The sequence below is a fragment of the Camarhynchus parvulus genome, chromosome Z, assembly GCF_901933205.1.
Source record: "Camarhynchus parvulus chromosome Z, STF_HiC, whole genome shotgun sequence".
NCBI classification, from domain to species: Eukaryota; Metazoa; Chordata; class Aves; order Passeriformes; family Thraupidae; genus Camarhynchus; species Camarhynchus parvulus.
The window spans coordinates 60,890,243-60,914,648 of NC_044601.1; the positions used below are offsets into that span (position 1 = coordinate 60,890,243).

The 24,406-nt window shown below is 48.1% G+C and overlaps 1 protein-coding gene across 3 annotated transcripts in view; it reads right to left on the reverse strand.

The window, feature by feature from the left end:
* The window catches only part of RUSC2 (RUN and SH3 domain containing 2), a 36,397-nt gene extending 34,191 nt beyond the window's left edge, over positions 1–2,206 (reverse strand). For all 3 annotated transcript variants that reach the window (XM_030969050.1, XM_030969051.1, XM_030969048.1), the window contains exon 1: positions 1,944–2,206. The gene's annotated coding sequence lies outside the window, so the exon portion shown is untranslated. The remainder of the gene's footprint in view (positions 1–1,943) is intronic.
* Between the last annotated feature and the right edge of the window lie 22,200 nt (positions 2,207–24,406).

A 24,406-nucleotide genomic window follows, 5' to 3' on the forward strand; every position in this document is an offset into this window, starting at 1 on the left:
TTGCTGGAAGCCCTCTCCTCCTCACCTGGATCACTCTGCACTGAAACTCTGGGTTTGCCTTTATCACTGGGTATAAAGGCTGGGGAGCCTTGTCACTCCACAGGGACAGAGAGTCACTCCACAGGGACAGAGAGGAAGCAACCAAATGAGAACCTGCAGCATCAAAATGGTTCCTCCGGAGAACTACTGCAGAAAAGGCTGTGCTGAGCATCACCCCCACCCCCACAAACCCTGCAGGGCTGCACACAGCACTGAGCATCTCGGGGAACACAGTGAGAGGCTGGAGAATGACAACAGAAACAACACATTTGCATTCCCTGACAATGACAACCCTGAATTTCCCCTCTGTGTGCTCTCCCACTGCTCTCTGACCCAAACCTCCTGCTCCTCCAGCCCTGCAATGTCTCTCATCTGCCTCCTCTTTCCACGGTTCCTCTGCAGCTCTGCTAAACATCTACCATTTTATCTGCATTTTTCCTGTTTTCCTGTTGTATTCTTTATAGGCCTAAAAAGCTTTGTCTGAATTATTCTTGGGTCACTGGCAAATGGGAAAAAATTTTCATAAATAGGTAAGACCTGTCAAGCTCACTCTTTAGCAACACTGGTATAAAAGGCTGCAGGTGTGTGGAGATAAAAATACAGATCTCGACTTCCCTTGTACTCTAGTACACCTTTATGACACCCATCAATACACACCTTGTATGATATGTTACTCTGTGACTGCCATTTACTTCAGATTCACCCAAAATCCTGCAACTGCAACCCCACATGCTCAGCATTTTCCATGACTTCAAAAGACTGGATCTGCTATTCGATTATCTCTTTTTGTTATGACATTCCCATTTGCACATTCCCCTACAGCCACATCATTTTAACACGTATACCAAAATCTCATTCTTTTATACTTTTGCTTTATTGTTGTCACTGTCATGCTGAACATCGCCCCTCCAGCATCTATATCCCTGTACCACATATATCCTTCTCTTTGTTCAAGCCCTTCTCCTATTTGCAGAGGCAATTTAATGGAAGGATTTGTGCAGAGGGTGGGGGAGGGAGGAAGAAGAAGGAAGGCAGGGAGGGAAAAGAGGGATTTGGCTATAACAAGACCATGTAATTAAGCTCCAGTAACTGGTACCCAGCCCGGACCCCTCATTTCAGTAATTAAAAGCAGTAATTCCTCCATTCCTAGATAACCTTTCTCATCTGATCTGTGAAAAGAGGCAGGGAGAATGCATCCATTTACACAGCCAGCACAGACACACCCTGGCAACACAAAGGGCTCCAGCCTGCACAGAGCCCATGTATTGCTCAGCAGAAGGACAGCGTTTTACATGCCATGATATTTACCTTAATGCCTCTTGAACAAACGATTTACCAGTATTTAGGGGAGGGAAAAAAGAAGAAGGAAAAAAAAAAGCCGAAAAAAGAAGGCAAAAGCCACAGTGACAGCAACCTTTCCTCTGTCTGAGCCCTTTGTCTCTGTCTTTTCATGGAAGCGCTGCCTGTCAAAACAGCTTTTGAGCTGCACAGCAGCATCACCGCCAGGGATGCTCGGGGAGCATGGCAGCGGCGGGACCACAACAATCCCAATCCGTGCGGGCTCGGCTGCCATGGCAGGCACAATGGAGAGCTGTGCAGAGGCACTGCCAGGGCGAAGCACGACTCGCCTCTGCACAGCCAGCCCTGGACATGACAGCTGCCGTTTCACAGCTACAATGGACAAACACACATTCTGCGCGGCAGCCACAGCCTCCTCGCTCGCTCCCATCCATGACAGCCACAGCCAGCTCCAAAGCAATGCAGCCTCTGAAGAGACAAAGTAACCCTAAAATCCTTAAGCTTCGTCGGCTGGCTGGCATCCTCTGCAAAAACAAACCGGCCACCGAGCGGCCTGAAAACCAACAGCACAGCTGACACCCACCCCGACAATTCGTCCATCTCACCTTTCCACAGATCCTTCGTCCCCCGTCTCCCGTGAGCGAACACACTCTGCTCCGGCACTCCTGAGCCCTCAGATTCCAGAAGGCTCCGTGCTCTCTCACCAGGACACTATGGGAAACACAGAGTCAAATTTTTTTTCTGATTTTTTTTCTTCACAGCTGCATCCCTGGCAATGCAGAGGGTCTGCGCAATCACATCTCCGATGCTCCTGCTGCTGCTGCTGCTGTGACGTTGCTGCGTGTGAAGGAGCAAGCATGCCCACAGCACCGCCACTTCAGCTTGCAGTCAGTCCCTGTGGAACCTCAGACAAGGCAGGGGATGGGAGGGAGCAGAAAAGGAGGGGATGATGGAGGATTGATTCTTACAGGAACAGGGAAATCAGGTAGGCAGCATTAGGAGAAATAAGAAGATCAAAGCCTGTGCCGTAAAATAGAGCTGCAGCATCCTATTTTGTGATGAGACTGGATTTCGGATGCTGTGCGCTTGCAGGCTGCCTGATCTCTTCACCCTGTCTTTGCAAAGGAAAGCAAAAGGGACTGGAGTGTTCCTGATGTTGATAATGGCAGCTAGAACCCTTGGAGATAAAATGGCAGTCTGCAAAGCAATGCAGAGGAGGAGGAGGAGGATGGGAAGACTACAAGAAGCTTCCTGAAGCTTCTTTAAATTTCTGTAGTGCCTTGCCCTGGACAGCTTCATCAACAGTACCTATACAGCATCCCTGAAATGCAGACACCTCCAGAGCAAGACACAACCACCACCACTCCCCACAGCGCTGAACCCACCTGGCAGGTGCAGGATTCTGCAGTCCCTGCTCTCACAGGGGACCTCAAATCAAGGTCCCACCAACTCTTAGCTGCAGTTTGTGATTATAAGCCCATGACCTGGGCTAGATCCCAGCATCTCGCAATTCAGAGCGGATCTTCCTACCTGAAACAAGGGCTCACCACCTGCAAAGCTCAGGCTCTCTTGCTGTCTGGAAGGGTTTTTCCATATCTGCCTTTCCAGAGGCAGCTGGTGAGAAGGGGTGATGGAACTTGCTCCACAGGCAGAGTAGTGCAGCTCCTGACAGGGCACAGTAGCTGTGCAAGGGATAAATGTGGCTGCTTTTGCTCTCCGACCCACTGGGGCATAACCACACACCCCAGAAACTCAGCTGTGCTCTGGCCTGTGCTGTCCCAGGACAGATGTTTCTAGCACTGGAGCAGCATCCATCTGGAGGGACCACTCACATTACTGCCCTTTCTCATCCAGCCCCATGCCTCCAGCCCTGTATAGGGCAGCCCAGAAATTGGAGCACCCACACTGGAAAAAGCAAAACCCGTGAGCCCCAACCTCCTAAAGTGAGGCTCTGTGGTAAGTGAGCAGATCAGAGCAAGACAGAGAAGGTGTAAAATTGTTACAGGGACACAGAATTCTAAGAAATTAAGAACTGCCACATGGCTTTTCTACTTTATGCAATGATGTACCGAAAGCAGCAAACAAGTAACACAAATACAACAACCCAGACAATATAAAACTTTACAGAAGCTTCTGCCTCTGGAGAGGTCAAATAAAAAAAGTTATGACATAAAAAGCTATGACAGAAAAGTGTTAGACTTATTACTGGAAGTGGATGCCAATTATCTCAGATACAAACTTTTAAAATGTCTCTTCAAGAAATATTTAAATCAGATTTTTATCGGAAAAACATGGGACTGGGGGGTGGTTCCTACCAAGGGCTTCAGAGCCAGGAGTCCAGGATTTCTCCCAGCTTAGAGACAAATCCATTGGGAAAAGAGAAAGGGCCTTGGACTGTAGGCTGTGCAGACTGTTTGCAATGCACTGGCGCCAGCATCACAGATGCAGCTCCACTACTCACCTCCAAACCACAGTGAATGGTCCCTCGACCAGCCCCAGAGGTCAGGCTCCACAGGCCAGGTCCTTTCCAAGAAGTCAATGTATTGGTCCTATCAGCAGCACTTTCTGCTCCCCAGCCCACTGCCCACCTTTCCTGGGATGCTTGGGACCCACTCCACCAGCTGGTCCTGTTCAAGAGGCAGGGATGAGCCCCCAGGAGGATGCAGGAGTGAGGGACCTACCTCCATGCCTGGCCATTACAGCAGGCAGAAAGCCAGTCCTGGCAGGCTCTGCTCCAGCCAAGCTGCTGTAAATGAGACTATTTACCGTGCTCCCATTAGCGTGCAGCCCCAGGACCCCCGTTTGGCCAGTCCCATTGTACTGTCAGTGTTAATTAAGGCAGCCTCAAGCAGACATCTCTGGCCCCTTCAGCTGGGACAGCCAGGGAGCAACAGCGAGGAAAGAGACGGAGACTTTCAGCTGTGGAGCTCTGTGCAGAACAAGGAGCATTTGTTACCCAGGAGACTCGTTCCCACAGCAAAGAGGAGAATGGAAACTATTTCGGTGCCCTCCCCAGTCCTCCACAAGCATTGCCAATGCTGACGCCAGGAGGTACAAATGCTGGCAGGCTGAGCGCTTGCCTTCATCCCTGCCCCTGCCACAGGACACTGGCATTAACCAATTCACTGACAGCAATGCCTGTCTGGGGTAGCAGACACACACACCAGAGCAGATGGAGTTGGGGGGTATTTTCTTTAAAATCAGACAGAGTAGCGAAGCAGACAAGGGGTTCCTGAAGAAACACTCCTGTTTACGGGTCTGTTCCCAACATAAACGTCTGTACCTTCCTCCCCAAAATACATTCTGCATGTTCCCCAGATCTCAAACTCACATGGCCTCGACCCTCTGCAGCACACGCCCCTCTGCCGCATCTCCCTCCCCAGTCTGCCTCCCTCAGCAACAGCGCTAGGAACTGACGGCCTGTCCCAAAGCTTTGCAGGCAGCAGGAGATCTCAGGTACTAATTAATAAGGAAGAACAAAGCCCTTTCTTGCAGACTGTCTTCTAGGAGATGACTTCTATTTGATCACAGAGATGAGTCAGTGCAAGAAGGGGAGCATGGCTGACTCCACAGTGTCATGCAAGGGGAAAGCAGGAATTCTGCAGGCTGCTGACTGTATTCCTTGGAGACTGAAGGTGAGAGGGATGGAGGAGTCAAGACATGCCTGCCCCTGCACTAACAGGGGTTTCCATCTTGCTTCACCTGGTCAGGGGCTTCTCACAGACTCCAGCACCCCGCAGTGTAGGCAGCTTGGCAGGAGAAAATTCCTTATTAAGCAATATCAGTCTCACTGTCCACAAGCATCCCAGGTGCTGGGCAGGATTTTTGCAACCTTGCCTCCTTACCCCATGTTTCAGGGCTGTTAGAACTGAATGCACAGCACAATCTCCCACCTGTGAATTCCAGTAAGGAGGCACATTCTCCTCCCAGTCCTGGGCTGCAGCAAAGCTTACCACTCTGGGGGAGCCAGAGGTGTTGCACTCACACTGGAAGTGAGCTGTACATGTACCTGGAGTTCTTGCTGACAACAGCTAGGTCACAAATAGATCAACTGGGTGTTAGAAAGCCCAACACATTTCTGTCATGAGCTTGGGCTTCTTCCTTCATACACTATGCAGGAATTGGCTGCTAAGGTCAGCACATGCCCATGTACAAGAAGAACCCATTCCATTTTTGCCACAACTGTGCAGTAAAATCACCCACCAGCTGACCCAGCCTCCCACCTATTGGCTGCAAAGCTGCTCCAGTGATGCATGAACTGGAAACAGCTCAGGCCCAGATTCCAATCAGCTGTCTGGGCTGTAGTTTTGACATCACTATGCTAGGACAGGTCTTTAATCACCTCTCAGCATCAGGTGTGGGGCACAACCTGCCCACCCCTGAAATTGCCAGGCAGCCCCAGCACTGCCTCCAGCTTACAGCTGTACCCCAGCAAAGGGAGCTGTAAAGGGTGGGCATTTTGACCTCATTACCTTCAGTGCGTCCATGCCTCTCGAGCAAACAGAAGGTGGTACAAGCAACAGGAAGCCCTCCATCACAGCAGAAAACCTGTGCCTTGCTATCTGCATGTGCAACAGCAGGAACATCCCTAGGATATATACATTCTGGCCACATTTGTAGCATAGCCACAGGGACATCTTCACTCTTTTCTATGTGCTGGACCACTCAGGAGCAAGGCAAATGCAGCTCAGTCTTTCCACCCTGCTTACCCATTGTTTGTGGCAGAAATCTAAATCCCATGGCAACCCCACCCAGCACCAACACCATCCAGGCTGACTGGGAAATGCCAGAGAGAGGGATGTTGGTCAGAGTTGAACTAAGAGCATGGGTCTGCTCAACTGGAGCAAGGGGGAACCAGAAAACAGGAGCCAACAGGAAAAGTAGATGATGAAACTTCATCATAAAGGAAAACTAAAATAATTCTCCATTCTTTCAAGGTCAAACAACATCTCTCTCTCTGACACACAGATCAATGCAGGCTGATTGTTACTGACATATGCTCGGCATCTTTTCTGTTCAGTGGGAACAGACACAGGAGCTTTTGAGTGAGAGGTCAAAAATCCAGGCAGACTGATAAAAACATATGTTAGCACAGTGGAAATGCCTGCCCTTAGCCCTCACAGTTCCCTGGGGGATCACCAACCAATCCACACTGAGACTGCTTTCCAAGGGGAACTGAGGACAGAGGCACAGGAGTCTGTGAGGTTTTGCCAGTTACAGACACGTTCTCAACACCCGAATTCACCATCCCACCATGATGACCCTGTGTCCCAGTGAGCCCTGCCCACTGCCCCCAACAGCAGTACTGATTCCTTCAGGGCTAGCCACCCAAGGCAGGAGCCACACCTCCAAATGGGGAAATGGTTTCAAAGGAGAAAGTTGTTGCTGGTTTTTTTTTCAAGTTGGACATTTCTTGTTGCTTGATGTCTTCTAACAGAATTAATTCCCCGAGTTCAATCCTCTGATGTTTAAGAACATTCTCTCAATTTCCAGCTTATCTTTATCCATGCACAGCTCACCCCTATTCACTCATGTTCCAAAAATGAGCTTTAACGTCAGCATTTATCCAGCCTGTGTTTAAAGTCATATCATTTGAGTTCTCTAATCACTTCACATTAGGTAGGCTTTCCATTTCTTTGATCATACCCATATTCCTTCTCTGGACCCGACCCAGTTTGCACACAGCCTTCAGAGAGTGACTGGAAATGTTCACAGTCTTCCAAGCAAGGTCTCCCATGCCTTAATATACTAAAATTTCCCCATGTCTGCTAGAAATGCTTTGTCCAATGTGTCCCATTGGATGACACGTGTCTTTTCCATGGCTGCATCATTTTAGATGCTGACAGTTATCTTGTACATCACCCCGAGACCCTGTGTTTTCCCCCCACTGTCACTTTCCCCCAGTGAGCTTTCAGACAGAGCTGAACTTTTTGCTCATTTCTCAGGCACACAGTCATTCAATTTTGAACTATCCAGTTCCCACCTGTATTGTTCCTTAAGGAATAATCCCAGCCCTTCCTGCTGAATAACACTGAACAGCCTCTGAATGATGCTTCCTTAGCTTTGTGTCTTTAGGAAATATCACTATTGAAGTCTTACTTTTTGCAGCACAGAGCATTATTTCAGGTATTGAACAGCTTCCATTTTGAGGCTGATCTCCACTAACAACTTCCCTTCGGAGCAGTAGTTCCTCTTTCAACATTCCTGTTATCTTCCTCTAGTCTGCTTACTGTCTCTTACTTCTCAAATGGTACTATGAATGGAAGAATTACACACAGATTAAAGGGAGGCAGGACAAGCACTTGAGAGATCCATTTCAGGTTATTAAACAAACGAAATACTAGCAAATGTCCAGGAACAAATAGACAAAACAGGGTACTTTGTGTCCTGCTCCCTCTCATTGCTGACCATGTGCAATCACTTCTAGAAAAATCAACTGGGCAAGGTGATTCCTCCATCCCAATCACCATCTGAATTCCCAACTTGCAGTACTGGGGTCAAATCCTTCCTAGCGCTGGCAATTGATGCCTCACTGCCCAGGAACAGAGGCCCTCACAAGCTCCATAAAAAGTCACAACTCCCAGATAGGGCTAGTGCTGGCATGGCTCCGCACAGGGCTGGGCTCAGTTCCACATACCTCCACACTACTGAGGCATCTATGGGAAAACTAAACCCTGCCCACAACCAGCTGCCTGTCTCCAGTCCTTTCCAGCTCAGGATTCCAGTATGTTTGCACCCCAAAGGAGGCTGGGGTAACAGGGAGATGTGAATCACTTGGAATTCTGTGGGAAAGGGAGAAATGACCCTACAACCCAACTCTTAATGTGCATCCTCTACTCCTAATACTTAATACTGCCCAAGCAAGAGCACAAAAAAGAAGCTGGATGTTTCTAGACACAGGGAAATCAGAACACAAAGAGCAGAGCAGCTCCTGGATCATGTCTGAAGGCTCAGCTTGAATCTGATAAGCCAGGCTCATAGAGCTGCACAGAAAATCTTGAATTAAAGCAAAGCCTGGACATAACTGATCTAGACTCAGGTTTCAGAGTGTTTGAAGTAGCAGCTCAGCTCTAAGAGCAAAGCTGTTTCTTCAAGCACTCACTCAGATATTGATGCTACTTACTGGGAATATAAACTCTCGCCAGTCAAAAACTTGGCAAAAGAAGCAGAAAGGGTATTATTAAAAAAAACTTAAAAAGCCTTTTAATCTGGCAAACAATCATTCTGAATCACTCTGAGCAGCCATGGTAACAGTGGATATTAAGGCGTTAATGGCTTCACTCCTATTAAAATTAGTTTCCAAAGCAGGATCAATGCTACCCCCAAAGCACCATTTACCTAAATAACTAGTTTCACAATAACTTAATAGTTCCCCACTGCCATGAGGAAAGCCTTAAGTTGCCACATAACATAATACACTGGGGCTGGTGAACTTAGCACCCACAGCACTGCTGCATTCTGACCTCAAATAAAAAATTATGTACTTCCAGCTAAGCAGATGAAAAACTGCAGGGCTGAGCTGGATGTGCAGGCCTGAAATGGTTCACTGTGTACACAGCACGCACTGCCCAAGGACGGTGACTGTTTATGGCTCCCATGATGTGCAGAAAAGTGACATTCCCTGCCCACTCCTGGGGCATGGCTGGGCTGACTCAAAGTGAGGGTGACTGCACTGCACATGAGGCTCAGCTCACAGCAACTGCAATGGAAGGGATGAAGCAGAGAAAGGGCAAGCAGAGGAGAAGGAAAACATTGCTGTTGGAGGCACAAGAGGCCACATCCAAGAATGGAAAAAACCCTCCTGCCCTCTTGCTCAAAGACTGAGTCATAAACATTTCAGTTTTCCAAGGCAACAGTAAGTATGAAAACTGTTCTGCATTTCCCGGCCCAAGGCAGGGAGGTTGGAACTAAGTGATCTTTGTAAGGTCCCTTCCGACCCAAACCATTCTATGATCATATGATTCACACAGAAAACCCTCATTAACATCACTCTGCATGTGCCAAACTCCTTCCCAGCCATCCCCGTTCCGAGCAACAACAAAAGTCAAACAGAGACATCCGTGAACTCACCACAAAGAACAGAAAGTTCCCAACAGACTTTCCAGCTCTCAAACATTCCCACTCCACTTTGCAACGAAGCCCAGGGAGTACATAACCACTTTATTAGAGACACATGATACCAGTTATGGTTGTTTGTACTGATTTTCCCTCTAAGTTTCTCCGGTTACCATCCAAACTGGACGCATAGTGCTGCTCTGCACTGTTACCTGCCCCAGCTGTTTTAGTGGCAGACAGAGCAGTGTCTTGGCAGTTGCAAAGCACTCTGTGATTGAAAGACACTTGAAGATTCACTCCATTCTCACGCATCAGCAGCAACAGAACAGCACAATATTGGCAGGCACAGGGTTCCAGTGCTATACAATTGACTGCCTGGGCTCCTGAGCATCCACATCCCGGCAGGCACCTAAAAAAGCTGCAAAGGGGAGAGGGAACAGGACCACTGAAAACTTCTCGAGGCCCTGTCCACCACTTGTACATTAACCTGCTGGCTCTCAGATGGAGCAGTTGTCTCTTATTCTTCACCTGTGCTGTCTACAGCACTGTTAGCTGAAGGGATAAGGGCTATGCACAAACAGCAAATTGGCATAAATTACAGCCAGTACCATAGCACTTCACAGCACGGACTGCACATCCCCACCTTTAATCACTGTGCATGACTTGCTCATTCAGAAGGGATCTGTGGTAACTGCAGATCACAGGCAGAGCTTGAGCAATAGTGGCATTTTGCTTTGAAGCAGGCAAACAGTATGTAGGGCTGTATGAATAGGCATGTCTTGCATGTGCAAGACTTGGAGTCATCCTTCCCCTCTGTCCACACTGGCACACAGCTTATGGGCATATCCTAAATGGACAAACTGCTGAGAGCTTGAAGACAACATGGAAAAAAGGACAGAAAGGAGTAAACTGCAAAGCAATTGGGTTAGTTCTCAGGGGAAAACCACGGGCTGCATTAAAGCATTCCAAAATGTATAAAAAGCTGCTGCCAAGGGTAACTGGACAAACTGCTCTTCACGTCCTCAACAACAAAAAGAGGATCCCTGAGAGCCACACAGGGGAGTTGAGGTATAACAGATAAAACTAACCATTATTCCACCAAAAAAGCATAACAGTCAGGAAGTAAATTAGTTTTCTTAAAATTTTCCATGGTCTTTTGTGTCTCAGAAGCTCTTTGCTTTACTTATTTAAAGGTATGCACACCTGTTAATCTTCACAGGCCCTTACTGTTAAAAAACAGAAACAATATATTTTTCCAACTTCACTGCAAAACAAATGCCCATGTTACAATCTTGGTCAATTCACAGCATTAAGAAATATCAATAGAAGGAAGAGATTGAATTGCTAAAATGAAGGATGTAGCAGGTAATGGTCCTGATCAATGGGAGCTTCCCACTGAGATTAAATAAAGAAACCCAAGGAATGGCATAGGAACAGCACAGCCCAGGTCCACTGTGCCTGCTCAGGGAGACATGATTATTACATGGCTTTTGGAGGTCTTACTGTTGTGTGACTTCTGTTTGACTCAGAGAAACAGGAAGCCTCTAATGCAGGATTAAAAGCTGAGAGCAGTTTATTCTGTGAGGCAGAATACCTGGAGAAACACAAACATGATCCTGGAAAGACACAGCAAATGAACAGGTGCAGCTGTGAGTAGAACAGCACCCTGTGCCAGCTGATCTGGCTGCTAATCCACCTGACTGTTAAAAACACACTCCAGATGTATCTTTTCCCTAAGCAGAATATGCTCTGTGTGAGCTTTCAGCCAGTGGATTCACCCCTTTTCATCCACCACAGCGAAGAGACCTTTTCCTCAAGAATTCAGTCCTGTTGGAGACGATCCTTGGTCACAGCTGAGAACCCTTCTAAATTTCTCTCTGGTTATTATTAACATCCTCCCATCTACCAGGGCAAGCTGTCATGGATCATCAGTCAGCTGTATTCAAGGTCTCCATGTCAGGTCAGCCCATGATTAAGCAACCTTGTGGCTGAATGTGCTTATCGGTGTACATTTAATTAACACAAAGAGTCTTAACTCGCACCTCCCAGCTGCTGTGCAAGTTGTGCAAGGTCTGCCTCCTCCAAAAGTCATGTTCAAACAACAGGCAGCCATACCATATGCAGACAGGCACACAGAGCCAGAAATGGGAAATTCGTTGGCTGTGGGCAATGATTTCACTCAGGTTGGAGAAGGATCCCCAGTGCAGGAAATGCTGTAGGGATAAAGGGGATCTGTGTGTGGGAGGAAATCCTGCTCTGTTCTTTAAAATAGAAAATAAAAGCTGGCAGAGGCAAAGCCCAGGCAGCAGTGGTGATGCAGGCCACAAAGGCAAAGCAGGTCACAGGAGATGGCTGACAAACGTGCCAAGCCTGGATTGTGTCGGGCAGACTGAAACAGGGCTCAGCCTCCTGTGAGGCAGATGAAAGAGCTGGGGCAGACCGCTCTACGCGTCCCCATGGAGACATCTCAGCACTTCAGGAACTCCTGGAATCCCTGGTGTGTGGCTCAGGCACCAAAGAGACTACAGCAGAATAGTCTAGAAGGCTATTCTAGATAGAAGAGCCATTAGAAAACTACCAAGAAACTATCCAGCAAAGAGGTGCTTAAGGAAAAGAAACAAGACGTCCCCACACACTCCAGACACATTCCAGTCAGAGGAACAAGAGCATGCCAGGGTGGAAAGAACCCCAAAAGAGCCCTCAGGAGCTCTGTAATATATGATGATACACAGAGCCTTAAATGAGGCCTAGTAATAAGCACCACCATGGTGACTCAGAGAGCTCTTTGTTGGCTGGACACGGGAGAGCAGCAGGAAGGAACAGAATAACTGAGGAGCAGGAAGCCCCTGATGAAGGACTGACTGCCCAGAGCACGTTCCTGGAGAAACAGAAACATGCTTTTCATCTCCATGACGTACTTCCATGTCCGGACAACTCTGAAGTCTGTGCTTTCAATGCGTGCTTAAGAAAGCGCTCCATCCTGTGCACACACCCAGCCTGTGGCCCTGGACACACAGCATGGAAAAGAGAAGACCAGCCAAAAGGTGAGAGGGCAAGAATGATGGAGCACTGGAGATACAACAGTACAAGCCAGAAGCCAAGCATCTGCTCTGCTCTCTCACTTGTTCTCAATGCAACAGCCAGGGAAAATGCTTGGTCATGATGTTCCAACAGGACTTGCTCTCCATCCCTGGGAACATCTGCCAGAATTAGTAATCCCATATCAGAGGAGGTGAAGCATAGAGTGTCCAACAGCACTTGTAACCTTTTTAGCAATTTTTGCATGCCTGCTGCTTTCACAGCAACCTTCTCTTTCAGCTTAAAATAAATGCAGCCCTTCTGAAAGTGCCCAAAGACAACAGAACCACAGAATCATTGAGGTTGGAAAAGATCTTTAAGATCATCAAGTCCAGCTGTAATAACCACCCAGCCCTTCCCCTACAAAGTCAGAAAGTGGAACTGATGTATCTGGGGATGCAAACATGGGGCAATGAGCTATAAAGAGGGATTAATGCTATCATCCTGAACTCCAGCATCTAAAAGAGATGCATCTCTGTCCATGATACCGCTGCTGACAACTCAGAGCAAACAGGTGAGCCCCAGCTTTGCCCCTGTGTTTGCATCCAGAGGACATCTCACCTCTTCTCCTGTGTGTGAGGCTTCATGTATTAAGCTGTGTAATTAAGCAATGGGTGCTCTACTCCCACAGGGGCTTCTACATTCCATATGAGACCAGGCCAGAGTGGAGCCACATCACCCATCTATCTGCAAGAGTCATTAGCTCTTTCTTCAGACAGGGCTTCTTTGAGCATAAACCCCTCAAAAAGCCTTTTTGTGAGCTCTGGGCTTAACACATTGAGCACAAGGACTAAGGGAGGTCTGCTGCCTTCCAGGGAGGTCTCCTGCCTTCCAGCACCCACCATGATGCTGCTGCAGCTTGGCAGTAGCAGAATTGCATAACCAGAGAAGAACCTGACCAACAACAAGCAAAACGCAGCCTGAGGGGAACAAACCACGGCTCCAGCTTCATAGTGGGATGGTGCATCCTGCACTGGCTGCACAGCTCAAGATGCGTAGCTCCCCAGGTATTTCTGCTGTGTTGTCCAGATCTCAGTTATAGACACCAACTACACCATGAAAAGGGAAAAAAATTGGGATAATGTTCATGTTTATATGTCACAGACATTCTCTTTGTTAAAAATCCTTTCCTTAGGATTTTTCCTTCTGAGACTCTGTAGCCTCAGAGATAGACATAAACAATAAATTACTGTGGAATGCAACAGGTCCGTCTGGATTGGCCCATCTTAGATGTTTAGAAATAATGGCCAATCCAAAACTGAGCTCGCTCAGACACAGTCTGAGAGAGCGGAGTTTGTTATCATTCTTTCTATTCTATTCTTAGCTTAGCAAGCTTCTGAAAAGCTCTCCTGCTTTTTCTTTTTAGTATAGTTTTAATAGATGTATATATCACAAAATAATAAATCAAGCCTTCTGATAACAGAGTCAAAGATCTCGTCTCTTCCTTCATCCCAAGAACCCTTGTGACCACCGTCACATTTATATGGATGCCAAGAATGTCCAGAGCTACAGCCATAATGCAACAGACATTTAATACCCTTTCCACAGTTAAACTAATCTCCAGCTACCAGTCCTCAGGATAAACCTAACCCAGAACCAGAACGCCTCCATATCCCATTCTACACCCCAAGACTTTCTAATGAGGCAACAAGCTCTGGCCACCAGCAGGGACCTGGCAGCAGGCTAGATTAAAACCAGATTAAATTTCCTGTACGTCTCGTTAGACCCAGTGATAATGCTCAGAACACACAGGGAAAGCCCAGTGGCAAATAACCCAATTAGAAGAGCAAGTCTCACACCTTCTTGGTGACCAGTACATCTGCTGAAGCTGAGGGCCACAGTCCTTTGTAGTCAGCAGGACAGCAAGAGGACGAAAATATGGGAAGCTGTTCTGGGCCCCCTCCTGCTGCCCCCCACCAAGGGTCCAATGCTGCTCTCTATGGAAGATTCCCAACACTTTGGCTGAAATGACGCCAGCACTTGGGCAGGGCTTGGTGTTATTTTTAACACTTGCTCACATAACTCTTTGGATGAATCCTGGGAAGAGCTTGTCACCAAAATAGTACACTGTGGGCACTATTTATACACCCACTGGCAGCATCGCAGGATAAGCTAGAGCACCCCTTTATCCTCCTCACAGGGATACAGCGGGCCCTAAAACATGGTTTGCTGTTTGGTGTAGTCCTCAGAAGTGAGCCATCACCTGCAGGAGGCCTGGTATCCCTGTCTGTCCTGCTGAGGAGACAGACTCTTGTCCATATGGGAGGGAAGCCCAGGTACATTAGGCTCGGGGAAGATGGATGGCTGAGTGCACATCCCAGCTGCTATGGACTAAAAAGGGAACAGTTGTGCCTAAACACAGAAAATGCTGATGCCTTCCTATTTTATCTCTCCTTGGCTGCTGCAGGGAAATCCAGCAGGGACTGGGTTTCTTGGTTATCATCTCTTTTCCTGAGAGGGGAGCAGCAAAGGTGTGCAGTGGTGGGGGCAGGTGCCCTAAACGTCAGCAAGGTTCACTGGAAAGGAGGCACCAGACTAACAAGACTGACTGCCCTTCATCCCTAAGGACAGCAGCAGCTTCAGGCCTTTCCATATAAAAACAGTGCGCCCTGAAGCACTAAAGGAAAAAAAAACCAAAAGCAAACCACCCTTTTTAGACTATGCAAGGGAAAAGAGGCTCTTCCCCTGTCTGATTTTCTGGGTTAAAAATAACTTCTCTAAAGCCATTCCCGAGCCTATTGGAACTTCCTTGATTTCTGTCTTCAGCGAGTTTCTCCTCCCACCCCCTTTCTCCCAAGACACATCAGACTGCTCTCTACTCTCACATCTCCTGGAGAAGCAGGTGACATGACCTGAAGAACATGCACAGGATGCTGCATGAGAACAGATAAGACAGAGAAAATAAGACTCCATCTTGAAGCAGAAAAGTTTGATTTTTCCAGTATGTAGGTTAAAAAAAAATTGTATATACACATCTCCTTTCCTTGCAAGAGAGGCTACAGCCTGAGCAGCATACTGGCTGTCTATCAGAGCTACAGAACAATGCAAAATAAACCCACTAATTGACACATGCTGTAAAGGCAGGGGCAGGACTGGTCACATTATTTGGTCATTAATGGTCACATTACTTTTAGCAGAACAAACAGAATTGGGATCAGCTCCTACCTTGCCAGATACAACCACCCCAGGACGTGGGCTCAGCTCAGCGCAGCTGGAAGCCGAGTGCAGCAGCACTGGCATGAGAGCCACAGGAGGAACACAGCACGCAGAGCCAGCGATAATCCAAAGCGAAACCAGCTCGTCCCCGTGCCGGCTCGGGGATCAGCGAGCCGTGCTGCGGGGAGTCTCGGCCGGCTGCTCCCCTGGGGATGCAGGACGGCAGGCAACAGCCAAGATGACAAGGCACTTCTTCCAGACAGGAGCTGGCTGAGGAATTCCTGCTGCTGCCAGGCACCTGCCCCCCGTCAGGCACAGCGGTGCCAGGGTCTCACTCAGGGAGCATGTGGGCAGGAGAGAGGAGCGAGGGCCAGATTGCTAATGAAAGCCCCAGAGTAAATACAGATGCGCACAGGAGAGGGCTATGGCAGAAATGCAGCTCGTGTTACACAGAGCCATTTACAGCAGGCGCAGAAAGCGGGGAGAGCGTGGCAGGGCTGTGCGGGGGATGCACTGCCTGCCTGCTCGGACACGGGGTGGGAGGGATGGATGGATCCACTGCCTGCCTGCTCGGACACGGGGTGAGACGGAGGGATGGATGGATCCACTGCCTGCCAGGGGAAGCATGGGGTGAAGTGACCACGAGCGAGGGGAGACCTCCCCAATTCCGCATTCTCCATCAGATCCTAAGCTCCATATGCAGTAGGTGCTAGCAGTAATCCAAACCGATCCCACTCCCCATCCTGCACATCCCCAGCCCCACGCCTTCCCTGGGGCAGAGTGCCACGGCAGCCCACCACGCCAGAGAGAAAGGCTCGTTGGAGCACTGCTCCATTCACCTGCCCTGACCCACTCCTGCTGTCCAGGCCCTCTCCCCAGGCTCCAGGTCCCCACATCTTTGACACTTACCCACCTCTCCCCAGTTAAACGTCTTTGGTATCTCCTGCCAGGATTCTTCTTTCCCTGCCATCTCAGGGTAATTTACAAGCTGTACTGCAGCTGGATTTACAGCAAATATGGAACATGGGGAATAGGGACTAAGTTGGCATCAGACTATTCTGAATTGGAAGGGACCCACAAGGACCATCAAGTCCAACCCTTAAGTGAATGTCCCATTCAGGGGTCAAACCCACAACCTTGGCATTATAAGCACCATGCTCTAACCAGTTGAGCTCATCTCAAGATTAACAAGCAAGGTGTCAAAGGGTTCAGGGTCTTTTTCTCCACTGTGCCTTCAAATAGAATCAGCAGCAGAGGAGAGATTCTCAGGCTTCATGCACTGCCCATTAAACAAGCCTTGGAAGATCTTAGGGAGAGGCTGGGAAGGAGCTGTTTCAGGACATTTCACAGCCCAGCAGGCACTGCCTATAAGCCCTGTGCCAGGCAGACATATAGCCCACACCAGTGACTCTGGGTGAAACCAGCAATGAAGAACAAGGAGTTCCTGTAGTTCTCGAGCAACCATGGTCTGTAAGGATGTGGGAGATCTCCAGATCAGCGGCGTAAAACCTCAAGAAGACCACTTTCCTGCTCAGTGCCTCAGTTTCCCCCCTTGAAAAACAAGGACCATAACACTTACCAAGCTGCTGTGGATGCTGCAAAGTTAACTTCGTCATGGGATGCTGGAGCCCGGGAACAGGAATGAGCATTCTGTGGGACTCTCTTCCCACCCACACAGCAGAGATCCCTTGTGGCTTCCCTCAACATACAAGCTACTGCTTGCTGCTTTCTTCACCCTCAGCACAGCAGGTACCCTGCAAAGACAGGGATCCCCATTACCCCCAAAAGCAGGAGCATCAACCCCTCTACCAGCTGCGCCCAGGCCATTTGCCAGGCAGGAATGCAGTGCACCAGCCCAGCCTCAGCCGAGCTGTCAAAGCAGCGGAAGGGCTGAGGCTGCGCTGCTCTGGAATTCCAGAAACGCACAAACACCCTGTCAGCCTGCACCAGGAATGACTCCTCCCTGCCCCGGACCAGGCTGAATCACTGGAAATACCAAAACAACGATGAGGTCACGTTCCCCGAACAAAGAACTGGAGCCAGATATAGCTGCATGGAGCAGAGTGCTAAAAGGGGACTCGCTGTAGGGGCTGGGGGCTCTGGCAGACAGGCACCATGGGCATTTGTCTCGTTTAAAAACAGCTTGGGGCTGCCAGGAGACTTTTTTTCTTCTCTGTAGGGAACAGGGAATTGGCTTTAAAGCTCTATCCTTCCTGCTGAAAGAGGCACAAACATCCTAATGTTTATGAGTTCAAGGAACAAGGCAGAAGTAAAATTATGACTGGATTCTGAGTCCAGTGTTCCCAAAATCTCATTGTGATACAATGATCAGGCTTAAACAGTGAAGAATCCACTTGCAGCAAACTGAATGGCAGACAAAATACAGTATGTCCATTACTGCTTTTTGCTTTTGCTCCAGCCTCAGCCAGCTTCCACCAAAAAAAACCAAACCAAACAAAAAAAAAAAAAAAAAAAAAACAAAAAAAAAACACCCAAAAAACCTCCAAAAAACCACCACCACCACCACCAAAAACCCACAAAAACAACCAAACGACAACAACGAAACTAAAAACAAACCAAACACACCAAAATGCCAAAAACATTGATTTGGTAAGTTTTCAACAGGATGAGCAGCAAGTAAGAGGGGCTACTGTCAATGCTTCAAAAATGAGAACTTCATTATGAGCAATTAATGTATATACACATCTCCTTTCCTAGCAAGAGAGGCTACAGCCTGAGCAGCATACTGGCTGTCTATCAGAGCTACAGAACAATGCAAAATAAACCCACTAGCAAGCCTTTTCAAGGCTTTTCAAGGCCTTGTATTTCCAAACTTTCACAGATCTCTGTGGAGAGAGACTGGAGGCATTTTGCTATTTAGACTGTGAAGGAAATTGCAACATAAGACTTGGAAAGGATAAAGGAATTCACAATAGAATTTGCAATAGCCTGTTCTTTTCCCTTTCCGTAGGACAAGACATTTGGATGGGTAACAAACACCACCTACAGTTATGTGAATAAGAGGCTCTAAGAACCCAGGCTTTGCTCCATCAGGGCACAAACCATATCTTAATCACAAGCCAAGAGTGAAAAAAGACAGGACCGGACAGCTAATGCCAAGCATGTCACCTGCCTGGCAGGGCAGTGCTCACTGGGCTGGCACACCCTGCAACAACCACAGCAGTGCCTGGCACACCGAGCTAGCCAGTGGGCCGTGCCTGCATCAATCCCCTTCTCTTCAAAGTCCATCCAGATTTGCTAATAAAAGTGATAAGAAAATCTATGGTGAGTTGTGGTGACTCCTGCAGGAGACTCATGAGAGCAGAAGTGCTCAGAACAAAATCAGTTCATTTTCACCCCACTGTTCCAGCACACTGTGGCAACCAGAACCACCTGAGAGGGTTACACCACAAATTCTTCTGGTCTAGTGCCCTATCCCTGCCAAGGTGGCACTGGCACATAAAATTCACAGAGTGATTTCACTGAGTGCAATCAGAGTGATCTTCCCTAAGGACACATTCTTCCAGCCTGCAACAATCAGGAACTCCTAGAGCTGGAGGTCACACACTGACCATCATGTTTCAGAGACACTGAAACACATCTCTGCCATTGAGGTGTCTGGTTCCTTTTGGAATCTGTGTGTATTTTCAGTCTTCATGCCATCTCGTAGCAACATGTTCTACAAATCCACTGTGTTGAAAAAGGACTTCCTCAGCCTCCTGTCTAATAAATTATTTTGCTGGATGCGCTTCCTCTGTGCTGTGAGAAATAGCAAAGTTTATTAAGGTCAGTCTTTACTCAACTTCTCCCTGCTGAATCCTGTATTACAGACGTTTGCTCTTTCCCAGTATAATTTACTTTTGCTTGTTTCATCTCTCTTCCTACAGAAGCTATCCCAGTCCCTTAATCATCCCCATTCCACTTTTCTCTATCATTTCCAGGTTTACATTACTCTTTCTGAAACAGGGTGACCAGCTGGTATGTGATACCCAGATGCAGGCACATGTGTATCTAGTATACAAGAATATATATCAGTAAATTTTGTTTCCAGTGTTTTTTGGCTACAGCTGAACATTTAGCTGATGTCCTCAGATAACAATCCACAGTGACTCCAAACAGCTTGCTGTGGGCAGTGAGAAACTGTTTCCAAATCACCATTACATGTGGCATTTATCAGCACAGTCTCCCATTTGCTGTTTTACTATACTAATAGTTCTGCACTATGCTCCTGTAATTCCCCAAGAAGTTTTCAAACCAACCACCCTGACCAACTTAGAATCACTAGAAAATTATAGTCTATGTTTTCCAAACCACAGCGAGATGTGTTGCACAGGCACCCCTGGGACCAGGCACTGCAGGTACCAGAGCTTTGATGCCCTGCAAAGCACAGCATTTGACAAGGAGTGCTCCAAGCACAGTGACCAGGAATGCTACATAACCTTTCAGGTCCCTTCCAACCCAAACCATTCTACATTTCCTGGCTACCAGGAACCTGTTAAGAAAATAAAGCTTTAATTGAAAATATGATTCAGTGCCATCATCATTCTGCCAAGGATCCCTGCCTGCAGGGTTGGGTGGCTGAGACACATGCTCATCCACTGAAGCTCCACTGAGGACTCAGGTGGAAGTGCAGAGTCCACATCAATGCTTAAAGACTACAAATATGCTCACCAAAAACTCACCCCAGGCACGAGAGATGTGAACTGTGGAAAACATAATTTCCAGTCCAGGCAAACACACACAAGAATGAGGAGATGGAGAAACTCTGGGCTTCAGGTGAGCAGCAGGTACCAGCAGCAAAACCTCAATGAGGCTTCATGTTCCAGAATCAGAAGAACAGAGACCCAGAGCCAGCAAACCTCATTAAACACCCTGCTATGAATCGAGGGCTTTGGTGAAAAACTGGGAATTAAGTATTCAGTGCAAGGCAGATTACATAAGGAAAAAAAGAACTGGGGGTAGCCAGCCTCCCTGTACATCTGGGAGGGACACTACAAGCAGAAGAACTCCTCACAGCCAAGTTTAACCGGAAGCACTCCAAGTTGAGCTGGCAAACCAGCAGGTTCTGACACCGGGCCTAGCTGCAGCACAGGTTACCACAGGAAAGAGCATCAGGCAGCTACAGCTACATACAGTAACTTCATTTCATATCTTCCCAGAGCTCAAAGCCCAGGGATGGAGTGGAAAAGGGTGAAGGAGCACTTCACCTATCCCTCTGTTTTGTACGAAATACTGCTCACTCCCCCAGAAGGGAGACACAAATGAGGTTTTAATAAACCATAAGCCCTATGCAATATCATAGTTTGGGACATTACATTCTCCATCTCACATTAAAAAAAAAAGGAATTATTCCTGGACATTGTCCATTGAACACTGCCCTGTCAATAGATGCATTGACCCATCCAAAAGGCAACACAACGAAGCCACTGAGTAAGGAAAATGCAGGATACCAGGCAGCCTGCGCAGGAAAATGTGTCAGACAGCATCTGCTGCTACAGCAAAAACTGAAACAGAAGCAGAACTGCAGAGAGACTACTGCACTGCCATAAACCAGGCTTGCACCTTCTGAATATTCTATGATCCCTTATCCACAGCCTGAAGGTTTCTGAGGGATGACTGCCAGGAGGTAAGGAAGCCTCTGAAGCAGCTGCTCTAGGTGTTGCTGTCTAAGACGAAACGATGCAAACCCACTGCTGCCAGCAAAAGGTCACCAGACTGGAACCTTGCCCAGCAGCTTCCACAAAGCACACTAACTAGGAGACTTTCAGACTGCAATTTTTCAACATGAGAGTACAAATTAGTTTTCTAAATACAGACCTGTTCTCTTCATGGAATGAATGGCCTGGATGCCCGCAGGGCTGATGGAGGCTAGCACTTGATGACACAAAAGCCTTCAGTTTAAAATCCAGGGCAGCTCCTGACTCCCTGAGTCACCTTGGTGTGCATACTTCAGGCCCCAGCTCCCTGGTGAATGAGGAAATATTGATGCTCCCTGCCTCTCCGAGGAGCCAGAATGCCATAAAGCTTAAAAGATCTCAGGATCCCTGCCACAAATCCCGAAGTTCAGGGAGGCAAACAGGACAGCTCATTATGTGCAAAAGCCAGGCCTCTATGAAGTGCCTGATTTGGATGTGGAGGCAGGATGCAGCCAGTAACTAAACCACTGGCCTTCCCTGGAGACACACTGCTCAGATCAGACGATGCTGTGTTTGTGAGGTGACCTATGGGGCTGGTGATGGCACCTGCAGGCCTGGCACTCAGGTCTGAGAACAGCCGCTCTCACAGTGCACACAAGGAATTCAGCAGCACAGCCCTCACCAGGACACACACAGCTCCCCCACAGCCAGCCACGATGCTCACAGAGAACCTACAAAAAGCGAGCAGTTGGGTCATATGTTTTCCTAATTCAGAGGAAGCCTGGCCCAGCTCCGATATCCCACAACATCTCCTGGTGTTGGGAGTGGGGGTTGGAAAAGTCGAGATCCATTTATAGCGGAAAAGTCTAGCAGAGGGCTCAGCGTTGGGCAGAAAAGCAGGAGCTGACAGCTCTGTACAGTCAGCTCCACCCAGCTGGAGAGGAGAGGCAGGCTGGGGGAAGAGACAGAGCTATGGAAACCTCTTTCCTTCAGTCTGGGAGTGATGGGAGAGAGGTGGCTTCCCTGCAGCGCCAGGAAGAGAAGAAACACTCTCTACTTCTAAATGCATTAAAAGAAGCAGGGCAGCAGAAGACTAGCTTAGGAAAAACTGAAGAGTAGCTGTGCTGCAGATACAGCCAAAAGCAGTCAGAGGTCAAGCCCAGGCTGCAGGGCTCTGCACCCTTCTTCGGAGCCCTTCATCACATCCAGCCCTGCAGCAACACACCTTTATCACAGGGACAGGGACAGGGACAGGGACAGGGACAGGGACAGGGACAGGGACAGGGCTGTCTGGGAGCTGTGGCTGGGAACTCAGCCCCACGCTTATTGCTGGGAGAAATGGCTGCTCCCTCACTCCAGCATATTTACATCAGCCAACACATCAGCAGATGTAGCAGAATGTCCTTGCCAGCCCTCATGGAAAAAGCTTGGCCCTGAGGACAAGGCACCAGTTTAAAGCATCAGCATGCGCAGACTTATTCTGTGATGACTTCAGCTCCACCCCATGTTGTCAGGCATGAGAGAAGAGGTATTTATGTAGCTAACCTAATTTAGCTAACAATTGTGCATATTCATAATAAAATTAGGAAAAATAACCACTAAAACTATGTTGAAGAACACAGAGATGATGAGGCTGTAAGAAAAGCAAACACAGTCCTAGGCGAGGCAGTGAAATACCACAGCTATTGTATAGGCACTGATAAAAGAAGCATCATGCAAAAAAAATTCTGGTCACCCACATTTAAAAATTATAAACTCAAATGAACAGGTGCAGAAAGGGCCTGAGGGAAACAAAAACCCTATCAAACAAGAAGAAACTTAAGAGCCTGGCTTGTTTAGCCTAGGCAAATGTAGGCAGAGAGCAGATAGGATTGCTGTCTAAATATATCACAGGAGACAAACAAAACTGCTGAAGCAAAAGTATAAAGCTGGCATGACAACAAGATAAAAAATGCAGTGAACACATTTAGGTTGAAAATTAGAGAGAGAGAAAAATCAACCCTTAGGACAGGAAGCTTTCCAACTGGAATACCTGGATTTAGGAAGAATTTTATCAGAGGTCTCATGGGGTTAGAGGATACAATGCATGTGCCCACAGATATCCAGGAGGGCCTTTATGCTCCTGGTTTTGTTCCAGCTGGTAATTAGCATGGGTCATTACTGAGATGTCTCCATTCATGCTACAGACTTTGCTGAGTATCCAACTGGAGAGCCCAGGGCAAGCCCACAAACTGCTCCTCTGCCCTCCCATTTCCTAAGAGCTGCTCACAAGTAGGGACTTCCAGGCTACAGGTCAGTGGGAGAGAGTTGTGTGGATGCACACGGGCAGAGTGAGAGCTACCAGGCAGCCTGGAATGCAGGTGTTGCAGTTAGCAACGGAGAACACCCTTGAGCTGCCTCTGCCCAAACACACCTGCTGCCCCATGGTATCAGGGACAGAGATTGCTCACTGTCACCCTGTGCGTTCAGGAGAGAGAGATGTTCCAAGTTCTGCTCTGCTGCAGTGTAAGACAAGGAAACACGTCATCACTGGTTATCAAAGAATCACAGAATGGCCTGCATTGGAAGGGATCTTAAAGACCACCTTGTTCCATCCCCCTGCCATGGGCAGGGACACCCTGCACCACACCAGGTTGTTCAGAGCCCCATCCAACCTGGCCTTGAGCAGTCCCAAGAATGGGGCACCCACAGCTTCTCTGGGCCTCCTGTTCTAGTGCTCAACACCATCAGGGCATTATCATTACCATTACCATTATCATTATCATTATCATTACCATTATCATTATCATTCTCGACCCCCAAACTGCAGCCCAGCAGGGCGGCAAGTAGAGGCACAACAGCAAAACAATGTTCAAACTGTGAATATTTATATTATGGAATAATGAGGCGGGAGAAAGGGAGAGGGTGAAAACAAAATCCAAAATCTATTTCAGGGATTAATTTTTAACATATCTGTGAAAAACCAGAGCTCCATAAAAGACCAAATTATAATTTTCAGACACGGCACAGAGGATGACACGCGGTTTGACCTCCCCCGGGGAGCCCAGCGGAGCACCGTGCACACGAGGAGCAGCGGCCCCGCTCCTCCCCGCGCAATTCCCGCATAGTTCCCGCACCGTCCCGGCACCGTCCCACCCGCCCTG